This window comes from Oryctolagus cuniculus, chromosome 1 (genome assembly GCF_051225735.1).
Source record: "Oryctolagus cuniculus isolate XC-2025 breed Fujian yellow rabbit chromosome 1, ASM5122573v1, whole genome shotgun sequence".
NCBI lineage: Eukaryota > Metazoa > Chordata > Mammalia > Lagomorpha > Leporidae > Oryctolagus > Oryctolagus cuniculus.
In genome coordinates this window covers 76,590,607-76,605,087 of record NC_142867.1, presented here as the reverse complement: position 1 = coordinate 76,605,087, position 14,481 = coordinate 76,590,607, and the positions used below count along the sequence as shown (strand labels likewise).

General features: G+C 38.6%; 1 protein-coding gene across 6 annotated transcripts in view; it reads left to right on the top strand.

Moving 5' to 3' along the window:
• Positions 1-14,481, top strand: part of DLG2 (discs large MAGUK scaffold protein 2) — a 2,253,656-nt gene that overhangs the window by 166,726 nt on the left and 2,072,449 nt on the right. The window lies entirely within an intron of this gene.

The window sequence follows — 14,481 nt, the reverse complement described above, 5'->3', positions numbered from 1 at the left end:
GGCTCTTTTCTCCTTATATCTTTGTGTTGCAGAGAACAGAGAGAGGATACAAGCTCTTGTGTCTTTTCCTAATAATGGCATCATTTCCCTTCTTGAGGACTCCTCCCTCATGACCTAATGGCATCCCAAAGCACCACCTCCTAATAACATCACACTGTGGGCTGAGAATTTAATATATGAATTTTTGGATGGGAGGAGTTCTGTGGTGGGTGGAAACAGTCCTTAATAGAAACAGGTAAACTAGCAGCACAATATTGTGGAAAGAATTTGGGCTTTGAAATTGATTATATCTGTATTTGTATGTTTACTTCATTCATTACTGATATATCTTGGGTCAATTTCCTGTGTTCCATAAGTCTCTGTTTCTTTATTTGCAAAATGAGAGTAATAATAGTGTTGACCTCAGGAGTATTGCAAGCAATGCATGCTTGTAAACACTTAATACTTGTACGGTGCCTGGCATGTGGTGAAAACTCAATAAATTCCTACTATTTAGATAATTACTTTTTTTCTACTATTGTCAGCAATATATGAAGCCTGTTATTACCTAATATATTGTACTAGTTGCATAAGCAAAATATAGATTTTGTTGAGAAGATAAATAACTGGACACACATGATTGTAATAGAAATTAGAAGGTGATCAGTCTCATGTAAGAAATACAAAAGTTTATAGAAAGGGGCTAGCACCATGGCGTAGTGGGTAAAGCTGTTGCCTGTGGTGCTGGCCTCTCATATGGGCACCAGTTCGAATTCAGGCTGCTCCACATCCTATCCAGCTGCCTGCAGGTGGCCTAGGAAAGCAGCAGAGAATGGCCCAAGTGCTTGGGCCTCTGCCCCTACATGGGAGACCTGGAAGAAGCTCCTGGCTTCAGATCTGCCCAGTTCCTGCTATTGTGGCCATTTGGGGAATAATCCAGTGGTTGGAAGATTCTCTCCATCTCTCTCTCTTTTTCTGTAACTCTGCCTTTAAATAAATCAATAAATCAATAATTCAATCTTTAAAAAGGGTTTATAGAAAATTAAATGAAAGGAGGTGAAATAGGGTTGCTTTTGAGCATAATTCAGAGTTATGGGAATGGATCTAGGCAGAGTTCACAGGTATGAACAAAACAAAAAGTATTGTAAGATCAGTTTGGCTGGACTATAGTAACTGAGAAAGAGAATTTAGGAAAATGTGGTTGGAAGTCTAGAATATGATCAGACTGCATAATGGCAAGTTTAGGTGTTCAGAATATTATATCAAGAAGATAATAACATTGGAAGTCTTAAATAAGAGCATTCCATGATATATGTGTCTTATCTAATAAACTATAAACTATTTTAGGGAAGATACTCTATTAGATTTAATTCTCACTCTTTGTAATTTATTATTTTATTTAGGAATCGTTTTGGACTTCATTACAAGTCACAAAAGTAGTACATGAACTTCTTGTCCATATTCACCCTTGTCCTAAGATCTTAACATTTTACCACATTTATCTCATCATATTACATACATATATCATATTTTTCTAAATTTTTTGATTGTAACTACAGATATACGACTTCATTATCCCTAAATTCTTCAGGATATATTTCCTAAAAACAAGACTGTTTTCTTAAATTCAGTATAAAAATTAGGAAATTAATATTTATTATCTAATTCATAGAACTTATTTAAATTTTTTTTTGCCTGGTTGATTTTTTTTAAACTTTTATTTAATGAATATAAATTTCCAGAGTACGACTTATGGATTACAATGGCTTACCCCCCATACCGTCCCTCCCACCCACAACCCTCCCCTTTCCCACTCCCTCTCCCCTTCCATTCACATCAAGATTCATTTTCGATTATCTTAATATACAGAAGATCAGCTTAGTATACGTTAAGTAAGGATTTCAACAGTTTGCTCCCACACAGAAACATAAAGTGAAAAATAATAGATGATTTTTTTAAATGATGATGAAATCAGATCAGACCTATTGTCATGTTTAATCCCAGTGAGAGTCAAGTTGGGAATTGATAATTTCTTTTTTTTTTTTTTTTTACAGAGGATCGGTTTAGTATGCATTAAGTAAAGATTTCAACAGTTTGCACCCCCATAGAAACACAAAGTGAAATATATTGTTTGAGTACTCGTTATAGCATTAAATCTCAATACACAGCACATTAAGGACAGAGATCCTACATGAGGAGTAAGTGCACAGTGACTCCTGTTGTTGACTTTACCAATTGACACTCCTGTCTATGGCATCAGTAATCTCCCTATGCTCCAGTCATGAGTTTCCAAGGCTATGGAAGCCCTCTGAGTTCTCCGACTCTTATCTTGTTTAGACACGGTCATAGTCAAAGTGGAGGTTCTCTCCTCCCTTCAGAGAAAGGTACCTCCTTCTTTGAAGACCTGTTCTTTCCACTGGGATCTCACTCACAGAGATCTTTTTGCCAGAGTTTCTTGGCGTTCCATGCCTGAAATACTCTCATGGGCTTTTCAGCCAGATCCGAATGCCTTTAGGGCTGATTCTGAGGCCAGAGTGGTGTTTAGGACATCTGCCATTCTATGAGTCTGCTGAGTATCTCACTTCCCATGTTGGATCACTCTCCCCTTTATTTATTCTATCGGTTAGTATTAGCAGGTACTAGACTTGTTAATGTGCTCCCTTTGACTCTTAGTCCTTTCATTATGATCAATTGTGAACTGAAATTGATCACTTGGAATAGTGAGATGGCATTGGTACATGCCACCTTGATGGGATTGAATTGGAATCCCCTGGTATGTTTCTAACTCTACCATTTGGGGCAAGTCCGATTGAGCATGTCCCAAATTATACATCTCTTCCCTCTCTTATTCCCACTCTTATATTTAACAGGGATCACATTTCAGTTAAATTTCAACACTTAAGAATAACTGTGTGATAATTACAGAATTAAACCAGTCATATTAAGTAGAACAGACAAAAAAATACTAAGAGGGATAATGTATTAAGTTGTTCATTAACAGTCAGGGCTATGCTGATAAAGTCACCGTTTCTCATAATGTCCAATTCACTTCAGGAGGTTTCCTTTTCGGTGTTCAGTCAGTTGTCACCGATCAGGGAGAACATATGGTATTTGTCCCTTTGGGACTGGCTTACTTCACTCAGCATGATGTGTTCCAGATTCCTCCATTTTGTTGCAAATGACTGGATTTCGTTGTTTCTTACTGTGGTATAGTATTCTAAAGAGTACATATCCCATAATTTCTTTATCCAGTCTACCGTTGATGGGCATTTAGGTTGGTTCCAGTTCTTGGCTATTGTGAATTGTGCTGCGATAAACATTAGGGTGCAGACCGCTTTTTTGTTTGCCAATTTAAACTCCTTTGGGTAAATTCCAAGGAGTGGGATGGCTGGGTCGAACGGTAGGGTTATCTTCAGGTTTCTGAGGAATCTCCAGACTGACTTTCATAGTGGCTTGACCAGTTTGCATTCCCACCAACAATGGGTTAGTGTCCCTTTTCCCCCACATCCTCGCCAGCATCTGTTGTTGGTAGATTTCTGTATGTGAGCCATTCTAACTGAGGTGAGGTGAAACCTATTGTGGTTTTGATTTGCATTTCCCTGATTGCTAGTGACCTTGAACATTTTTTCATGTGCCTGTTGGCCATTTGGATTTCCTCTTTTGAAAAATGTCTATTGAGGTTTTGGCCCATCTCTTAAGTGGGTTGTTGGTTTTGTTGTTGTGGAGTTTCTTGATCTCTTTGTAGATTCTGGTTATTAACCCTTTATCTGTTGCATAGTTTGCAAATATTTTTCCCATTCTGTCAGTTGTCTCTTCACTCTCCTGACTGTTTCTTTTGCAGTACAGAAACTTCTCAGTTTGATGCAATCCCAATAGTTGATTTTGGCTTTGACTGCCTGTGCTTCCTGTGTCTTTTCCAGAAACTCTTTGCCTGTGCCAATATCTTGAAGGGTTTCTCCAATGTTCTCTAGTAACTTGATGGTGTCAGGTCGTAGATTTAGGTCTTTAATCCATGTTGAGTGGATTTTTGTGTAAGGTGTAAGGTAAGGGTCTTGCTTCATGCTTCTGCACGTGGAAATCCAGTTTTCCCAGCACCATTTATTGAATAGACTGTCCTTGCTCCAGGAATTGGTTTTAGATCCTTGATCAAATATAAGTTGGCTGTAGATGTTTGGGTTGATTTCTGGTGTTTCAATTCTGTTCCATTGGTCTATCCATCTGTTTCTGTACCAGTACCATGCTGTTTTTATTACAACTGCCCTGTAGTATGTCCTGACATGTGGTATTGTGATGCCTCCGGCTTTGTTTTTGTTGTACAAGATTGCTTTAGCTATTCGAGGTCTCTTGTGCCTCCATATGAATTTCAGCATCATTTTTTCTAGATCTGAGAAGAATGTCTTTGGTATCTTGATTGGGATTGCATTGAATCTATAAATTGCTTTTGGGAGAATGGACATTTTGATGATACTGATTCTTCCAATCCATGAGCATGGAAGATTTTTTCATTTTTTGGCATCCTCTTCTATTTCTTTCTTTAAAATTTTGTAATTCTCATTGTAGAGATCTTTAACGTCCTTGGTTAAGTTTATTCCAAGGTATTTGATTGTTTTTGTAGCTATTGTGAATGGGATTGATCTTAGCAGTTCTTTCTCAGTCATGGTATTGCCTGTGCATACAAAGTCTGTTGATTTTTGTGCATTGATTTTTATATCCTGCTACTTTGCCAAAATCTTCTATGAGTTCCAATAGTCTCTTAGTAGAGTTCTTTGGATCCTCTAAGTAAAGAATCATATTGTCTGCAAAGAGGGATAGTTTGACTTCTTCCTTCTCAATTTGTATTCCTTTGATTTCTTTTTCTTGTCTGATGGCTCTGGCTAAAACTTCCAGAACTATGTTAAATAGCAGTGGTGAGAGTGGGCATCCCTGCCTGCTGCCAGATCTCAGTGGAAATACTTCCAACTTTTCCCCATTCAATAGGATGCTGGTTGTGGGTTTTTTATAAATTGCTTTGATTATATTGAGGAATGTTCCTTCATACCCAGTTTGCTTAGAGTTTTCATCATGAAAGGGTGTTGAATTTTATCGAATGCTTTCTCTGCATCAATTGAGATAATCATATGGTTTTTCTTTTGCAGTCTGTTAATGTGGTGAATCACATTGATTGATTTGCGAATGTTGAACCATCCCTGCATACCAGGGATGAATCCCACTTGGTCTGGGTGAATGATTTTCCTGATGTGTTGTTGTACTCTATTGGGCAGAATTCTATTGAGGATTTTTGTGTCTATGTTCATCAGGGATATTGGTCTGTAATTTTCTTTCAGTGCTGCATCTTTCTCTGGCTTAGGGATTAAGGTGATGCTGGCTTCATAGAAAGAATTTGGGAGGATTCCCTCTTCTTCGATTGTTCTGAATAGTTTGAGAAGAAATGGGATTAGTTCTTCTTTAAATGTCTGGTAGAATTCAGCAGTGAATCCATCTGGTCCTGGGCTTTTCTTTGTTGGGAGGGCCTTTATTACTGTTTCAATTTCTGTCTCAGTTATGGGTCTATTTAGGTTTTCTATGTCTTCTTGGTTCAATTTTGGTAGATTGCATGTGTCCAGGAATCTATCCATTTCTGATAGATTTTCCTGTTTGCTGGCATACAAGTCCTTGTAGTAATTTCTGATGATTCTTTTTATTTCTGTGGTGTCTGTTGTTACGTTTCCTTTTTCATCTCTGATTTTATTGATTTGGGTCTTTTCTCTTCTTTTTTTAGTTAGTTGGGCCAATGGGGTGTCAATTTTGTTTATTTTTTCAAAAAACCAGCTTCTCGCTTGGCTGATTTTTTGTAGTGTTTTTTTGGATTAAATCCTGTTAATTTCTTCTCTGGTTTTAATTATTTCTCCCTCTCCTACTAGATTTGGGTTTGGTTTGCTGCAGTTTTTCTAGGTCCTTGAGATGCGCTGAAAGCTCATTTATTTGGTACCTTTCCAATTTCTTGATATAGGCACCTATTGCTATAAATTTGCCTCTCAATACTGCTTTTGCTATATCCCATAAGTTTTGATATGTTGTGTTGTTGTCTTCATTTACTTCCAGAAAGTTTTTGATTTCTCTTTTGATTTCTTGAATGACCCAGTGTTCATTCAGGAGCATGTTGTTCAGTCTCCATGTGTTTGCATACTTTCTGGGGTTTCCTGAGTTGCTGATTTCCAGCTTCATTCCACTGTGGTCTGAGAAACTGCATGGTATGATTCTAATTCTTTTAAATTTGCTGAGACTTGCTTTATGGCCTAGTATGTGATCAATCCTAGAGAAGGTTCCATGCACTGCTGAGAAGAATGTGAAGTCTGTAGATGTAGGATTGAAAGTTCTGTAGATATCTGTTAGATCCTTTTGGGTGATAGTGTCGATTAAATCTGCTGTTTCCTTGTTGATCTTCTGTCTGGATGATGTATCTATTTCTGAGAGTGGAGTATTGAAGTCCCCCAGTACTATTGTATTGGAATCTAAATCTCCCTTTAAGTCCCTTAACATATCTTTTAAATAGACCGGTGCTCTGTAATTAGGTGCATATACATTTATAATAGTTACATCTTCCTGTTGAATTGAACCCTTAATCATTATATAGTGTCCCTCTTTGTCTCTCTTAACAGTTTTTGTATTAAAGTTTATTTTGTCTGATATTAATATGGCTACACCTGCTTTTTTTTGGTTTTTGTTGGCATGGAATATCTTTTTCCAACCTTTCACTTTCAGTCTGCATGCCTCTTTGTTAGAGAGATGTGTTTCTTGTAGGCAACAAATAGTTGGGTTGTGTTCTTTGAGCCAGTCAGCCAAACGGTGTCTTTTAACTGAAGAATTCAGACCATTAATGTTTAATGTGACTATTGATACATAGTGACTTTGCCCTGCCATTTTCCCGGAGATATTTTCTAGTATATGCTTTGAGCTTCCCATGCTCTTTTACTGGTAGGTGTTCTTCCTTTCCCTTCTTTCATATTGATGGCCGTGTTTCTGTGTTTCTGAGTGTAGCACATCTTTAAGTATCTTTTGCAGGGCCGGACGAGTGGCCACAAAGTCTTTCAATTTCTGTTTGCTGAGAAAGGTCTTTATTTCACCTTCATTCACAAATGAGAGCTTGGCAGGATATAATATTCTGGGCTGGCAATTTTTCTCTCTTAGCACCTGTGCTATGTCTCGCCATTCCCTCCTAGCCTGTAGTGTTTCTGATGAGAAGTCTGCTGTGAGTCTGATTGGAGATCCTCTGAGAGTAATCTGACGTTTCTCTCTTGCACATTTTAGGATCTTTTCTTTATGTTTCACTGTGGTAAGTTTAATTACCACGTGTCGTGGTGAGGATCTCTTTTGGTCATGTTTATTGGGGGTTCTATGAGCTTCCTGTACTAGGATGTCTCTGTCCTTCTCCAAACCTGGAAAGTTCTTTGCTAGTATCTCACTAAAAAGGCCTTCTAATCCTTTCTCTCTCTCCATGCCTTCAGGAACTCCTAGAACTCGAATGTTGGTTTTTTTTGATAGTATCCTGTAGATTCCCAACAATATTTTTTAGATTTCTAATTTCCTCTTCTTTTCTTTGGTTTGACTGTATGTTTTCCTATGCTCTATCTTCTAAGTCCGATATTCTCTCTTCTGCTTCACCCATTCTGTTTTTAAGGCTTTCTAATGTGTTTGTCATTTGATCTATTGAACTCTTCATTTCATTTTGATTTCTCTTCACTATCACACTTTCCTGTTCTACTAGTTTCTGAGTTTCATTTTGATTCTTCCTTAAAATTTCATTTTCATGAGATTTTCAATCCTGTCCAATAAGGATTTCTGTAGTTCAAGAATTTGCTTTTGAAAACTTCTAAATATTCTTATCGTAAATTGTTTGAAATCCGTATCTTGCATTTCTTCTATCTCATCATCTTCATAATCTTGGTTTGGGGTGTTTTGTTTATTTGGAGGCATCATAGTGTCATCGTTGATCTTGTTCCCTCGATTTCTGTGTTTGTTGCTTGGCATAGTTAATTCTTCTTTCGTCACTGTGCGTTTTTTTTTTAAATTTTTTTCTTTTATTTTGTACTATGTCCGTGTTAAGTGGACTGCCTGCTGTTGGAGGAGCCTTGGAGGCTTGAGATGGGTGTGGCCTGAGAGCTCTGCTTGGTTCTTCCTGGTTACGGGTGTGCAAAGGTGACACCCTCAGGTTATGCGTGGTAAATCTCTCTCTCTCTATTTATTTATTTATTATATTTATTCAGGGGGTAAGTAATACCGTATGGCATGGCTGTGAAGAATTGATGGTATTTGGCTTCCAGTCTCTGGCTTCTACCCAAAGAGTCTGTGTAGGCTCCTCTGGACTCCCACTGGGTTGCCTAGGCTACTGAATTGTAGTGACTCAGTTCCTTAGCTCTCCCCTGTTGATATGTAAATCCAGAGAGGGGGCCTGCTCTTTGTCTCTTGAGAATTCTTCAAGCTTTGCAGTCTTGCAACCTTTGCAAGGTTAGGGCAGAGAGAAACCCCCAAGCTTTTTTTTTTTTTTTTTTTCGGTAGTGAGTCTGCTGCACTTTCCGGCCCCCCTCTAGATTCTGACCCCCGTTTCCCCGCCAATGTCTCGGGTTATTGAGCTCACCCCCCTTCCAGCGCCAATGTGTGGACTCGGAGCCCTGGACGTTCCAACTCTCCCCGCTGTTGTCTGTGTGACATGCACTCCCCTTCCTGCACTGGCGCCCAGACCCTGCGGCTTCCGTGGCACCCGCGGCTCCCGTGGCTCGGCTTCCGCGCGGTGGGCAACCTTGTTCTCCCAGTAGGTCCTCCGATTCACAGCCACTCGATCCAGAAGAGTTTCCTCTGCAATATTTTCCTGGTTCTTTTTTCTGAGGCTACCGTAACTCCCCTTTTATTAAACTAAATTTTCCCGGACTATTAGTGCGCGCCCTCACTGTTCCGCCATCTTGGCTCCGCCCACCTTATTTAAATTTTGACATTATCTCACTAATGTCCTTTACCTTAAAAGGAAAAATTCTTGTATAGTGTCCAGCCCAGGATCATATATTACAGTTGTCAAGTCTCTCTGTTCTTGTGTAATTGAGAATAGTTCTTTGATCACTGTGAGGTTTTTTATGAGTACAGGCTATTTGTTTTGTGGAATTCTTTCAATTTTGGTTTGTCCCATTTTTTAAATTAAATTTTGATTATGCATTTTTGACAGGAATACAACAAAAATGATGCATTCTTACTAGATGATATTAGAAAGCACCTAATTAGGTCATTACTGATGATATTAACATTGATCACTTAGTTAAAGGGGTGTCTTCTGGGGCTGGTACTGTGCTCAGTGGGTTAAACTGCTGTCAGCAGCGCCGACATCCCAGATGGGTACTGTTTTGCGTCGCAGCTACTCCACTTCCCATTCAGCTCCCTGCTAATGCACCTTGGAAAGCAGCAGAGGATGCCCCAAGTGCTTGGGCCCCTACACCCATGTGGGAGTCCAGGAAGAAGCTCCTGGATCCTGGCTTTGGATTAGCCCATCTCCGGCTATTGCGGCCATTTGAGGAGTGAACCAGCATGTGGGAGATCTCCCTCTCTGTCTCTTCTTCTCTATCTCTATAACTCTGCCTTTCAAACAAATAGATAAATCTTAAAAAAAATAAAGTGGTATCTTCCAGATTTCTCCTCATAAAGTTACTTCCCCTCCATCTAATTAATAAGTACTTTGTGGGTATATTCTGGGAATATTTTAAAATATTTATTTATTTTCATTTATGTGGAAGTGGAAGAGAGGAAGGAGGGGAATAGAAGAGGAAAAGGAAGGAGAGAGAGAATCTTTTTTCTCTGATTCATTCCCCAAATGTCCATAACAGCTGAAGCTGAACCAGGCTGAAACCAGGAGCCTCGTATCCCTTATGGGTGTCAGATACCAAAGTACCTGAGCCATCATTTGCTACCTCCCAGGATCTACATTAGTAGGAAGCTGGAATCAGAAGTAGAGCTAGAGCTTGAACTCAGGTATTCCAACAGGGACGCTAGTATCCCAAGCAGTGTTTACCTGCTGTGCCAAATAACAGCCACCAAATACTTTTTGGAAGCCTACATTTGTAAATCTTTATGCTAGAGCCTAATTTTTGATTGTAATTCCAAAAATGACATGAAATGCCTCTATCATATAATTCCCTAGCTGTTTGGAGAAGACAAATCTGATACTTGCCTTCAAGTTTAGAAAAAAGGAGTTTTAATCCTAGGTCTGCTTCGTAATACATTATTAAACTTGACCAAATAACTTTACTTCTGTGAGATTAATAATATCTGGTGATTACTGTACATTGTATATAGGAGAACAATAATGTTTAATCTCCAAGATTTATTTCAGTTTGGTATTTCAGCCTCAGGTAACAGAAAAACCATTGCAAACTGGTGGACAAAGCAAGGAAATATGTTGACTCACCTAACTAGATTCTGGTAGGGCAGGTTTAAGAGTTTGATTCAATGAATCAAGGATGCCATTGGAAATCCAGGTTAATTCCTTTTTACCTCTCTATCATCCTTAGTATTGTCTCCTCTTAGGGTTTCCTCTTCATGTTATGGTCATCTGTTTGCCAGAGCAATAGTGGCTACACATTTGCTTGTCCCATCCAACAAAGAGAGAAAGGGTGCCTTCTATCAGCTATGAAACAAAAGTCATTCTTTCAGTTCTTATTTGACCCAGCTTAGGTTATATGCTCATCCTTGATTCCAAAACATCAACAGAGTAATGGCATGGGTTGATTTCTTCAGGCTTGGAAAAAGGGATAGGGCATGACTTAAGCACAATTGATTTAGACTAATCAGAACTCAAATTGGATCTGAGTTCAATTACCTAAAATGTATTAGTGCTGTACTATGGGAAGGATAGAGGAGGCTTGGGGAGGAGCTTTTTGTTTGAGTCTTGGAATATTTAAATTTAGATAAATGGGAAAGGGCACTAAAGTCAGAGATGTAAAAGTAGGATTTCTTTCCTTGTGTACTGAAGTATGAAGAATAAACTAGTTGCTATTTCTTGTTATTCTTATTTTAGAGCTTTTGTTTATATTAGAATTCTTGTGTTTCTCTGTGGATATTTCTTCCATGAGGTTGAAGGCACTGTTTTCCTGAACACCACTTTTCACTCCCATAAAGTAAAGAACAAATTTATCTATCATTTATGGATTTATCTTTGATAGAACAATTAGTGCATAAAAATAATAATTTCTTTTTTTAAACTTTTATTTAATAAATACAAATTTCCAAAGTACAGCTTATGGATTTTTTTTTTGTTACAGGCAGAGTGGGCAGTGAGAGAGACAGAGAGAAAGGTCTTCCTTTTGCCGTTGGTTCACCCTCCAATGGCCGCCACGGCTGGCGCGCTGCGGCCAGCGCACTGCGCTGATCCGAAGGCAGGAGCCAGGTGCTTCTCCTGGTCTCCCATGGGGTGCAGGGCCCAAGGTTTTGGGCCATCCTCCACTGCACTCCCTGGCCACAGCAGAGAGCTGGCCTGGAAGAGGGGCAACCGGGACAGAATCCGGTGCCCCGACCGGGACTAGAACCTGGTGTGCCGGCGCCGCAAGGTGGGAGATTAGCCTAGTGAGCCGCGGCGCCGGCCCAGTTTATGGATTACAGTGGCTTTTCCTCCCCATAACCTCCCTTCTATCCACAACCCTCCCTTCTCCTGCTCCCTCTCCCATTCCATTCACATCAAGATTCATTTTCAATTCCCTTTATATACAGAAGATCAATTTAGTATATATTAAGTAAAGATTTCAACAGTTTGCAACCACACAGACACACAAAGTGTAAAATACTGTTTGAGTACTAGTTATAACATTAATTCACATAGTACAGCACATTAAGGACAGAGATCCTACATGAGGAGTAAGTGCACAGTGACTCCTGTTGTTGACTTAGCAAATTGACACTCTAGTTTATGGCATCAGTAATCACCCTAGGCTCTTGTCATGAGTTGCCAAGGCTATGGAAGCCTTTTGAGTCGCCAACTCCAATCTTATTTAGACAAGGTCATAGTCAAAGTGGAAGTTCTCTCCTTTCTTCAGAGAAAGGTATCTCCTTCTTTGATGGCCCGTTCTTTCCACTGGAATCTCACTTGCAGAGATCTTTCATTTAGGTTTTTTTTTTGAAAATAATAATTTCTATGTGGATGTATGCATATATCTGAATGATACTGTCCATCACCATTAGTTACAATTTGTAGCACCCGTGTGTTACAGGTAATAAAACAGCAGAAATTAGTAGTATTAAAATGTTCTTATCCCTTTTCAAAAAAGCTGCAAGCCTAGAATTTCAATAGTTTTGTTACTTACAAATTCACTTTATAACTTGAAGTCAATTGGAGTTTGAGAAGTCAATGTTACATGTTACCACTGTTACCCTCTCTTAGAATGTATTTTGTGTTTTTAGAGCCCCATAGACAACTTTTTTCTTGAAGTTAAGCTAAATGCTACTTTCCAAGCTTTCTTTTCCTTTATTACATATCATCTTTTTATTATTATTTTCCTTTACTTTTATTTTCTCGATATGTACACCCAGTGTACTACATTTTATTGGAATATGACTTTTTTTCACTGTTTGTCCCTCTTTATACTTCCATACTGCCTCTCTTTATACTTCTACTTTTCTGTTTCCTATCCTGAAGAATGTTTTCTCTTCACTTACCCCCAATACTTGCATTCTTTTCCTTCCCTCCTTCTACTGGAATAAATTATCTCTGCTCTCCTAGTGGGTTCATTAACTACACGGAGAACCTGCCTCTGGAAGTAAACCTGCTATGTCTTTGTTTTTTTTTTTCAGTTTAAAGCATTTCTCAGCTGAAGCAAGGAATAATAATAATGAACATCAAACTGTTCCAAATGTTTGGGAGTTGTTGTTGTAGGTTTTATTATCACTACCATTACAGTATGGGCAAATCTGGTAACACAGACTCCTTCTAGCCAGGCTAGGAATACTTTCCCTGTAACACTGCACATATTATACCGTAGTTTATATATTTGATTGTGAGCTTCTTAAGGGCTGAGAAAATATTTTCTTAAACATCTACACTTTTAGCTCTTATTACAGTGCATTTTTATAACAAACTTAATTCCTTAAATACACATTAAGCACAAGTGCTGGTGTACATTCATTAATGTTTGCATTACACCTCTCTAAGCAGACACTATTAACATCATAAATTTGCATATTTATTACATTTGTTTTTGGTCCTGTGTTAATAAGGTGCCTGATTTTAAGAAAATTTCCCAGTAGATGAAAGTAAATTCTTTTGTAGAAGAGACACCTTTTTTGGTTTAATCAAAAGTATCTTATGGAATACAGGTGCTCCTCATTTGTGCTTCATTTCTATTTATTACCATTCTATTTTATGAGGATTATTTTTGTTTTGCTCAAGGAAATGTTTTCACTTTGAAGAAGGTAAAATGCTGTATATCTTTAATATGAAATAATGTATTGATTCTAATTTTGAGTATAAAGTGGCTCTTCTACTTTGTTCTTCTGTGTCCATTATTTTTCTCCCTTCATTGCAACACTTGTACTGGTAAAAATAGCAAGCATTTACATGATACTCCTAACTGTACTTTTCAGATACTAATTATTTTAACTCCTACAATTTACCTTTATATAGATATTTTCATTTTCCCCATTTTAGGGAGGAAAACCTGCCCAAGGCCACGTAGCTAAAATCTGGATGGCCCTTGAAACCTAATAAGGCTGGATATTGAGCACAGATTTTGTGTGCTTAACCTTGGACTAGAACTTATGTAAACTAGAACTGAAAAGGCCTGGAATATTCTCTTTTCTTCTGGTTAAGTTATCTGGGGCTAATTATTTTGTTTGCTATTTTTTCATTTTATTTATTTATTTATTTGTTTTGACAGAGTTAGTGAGAAAGAGAGACAGAGAGAAGGATCTTCCTTCCATTGGTTCACTCCCCAGATGGCCCCTACGGCCGGCACACTGTGCCAATCTGAAGCCAGGAGCCAGGTGCTTCCTCCTGGTCTCCCATGTGGGTGCAAGGTCCAAGCACTTGGGCCATCCTCCACTGCCTTCCCGGGCCACAGCAGAGAGCTGGACAGGAAGAGGAGCAACCGGGACAGAATCCGGCGCCCCAACAGGGACTAGAATGTAGGGTGCTGGCCCCACAGGCAGGGGATTATCCAAGTGAGCTGCGGCGCCAGCCTAATTTTTTCATTTGTAAGATAGAGTTTGACAGATACTATTGATATTCCAGGTGACTGGTTTATGAAGAGTAAAAATAAAAGTCATGAAAACATGACATCTACCTAAGCCCACTTGATTAGTAACAGAGGTACAACTTTGACCAATCCATTTAACTTCTCAGAGACTCAATTTTCTTTATAAAATGGAAGTGTTAATGCCTTCTTACCAAATTATATATAAGACTTAGATAAGATGCTGTTCAAAATTTCTGTATTACTTTTATGTGCCATGTTATTGCACAAGTAATAACATTCACTACAGAGTTTTTTTTTTCTT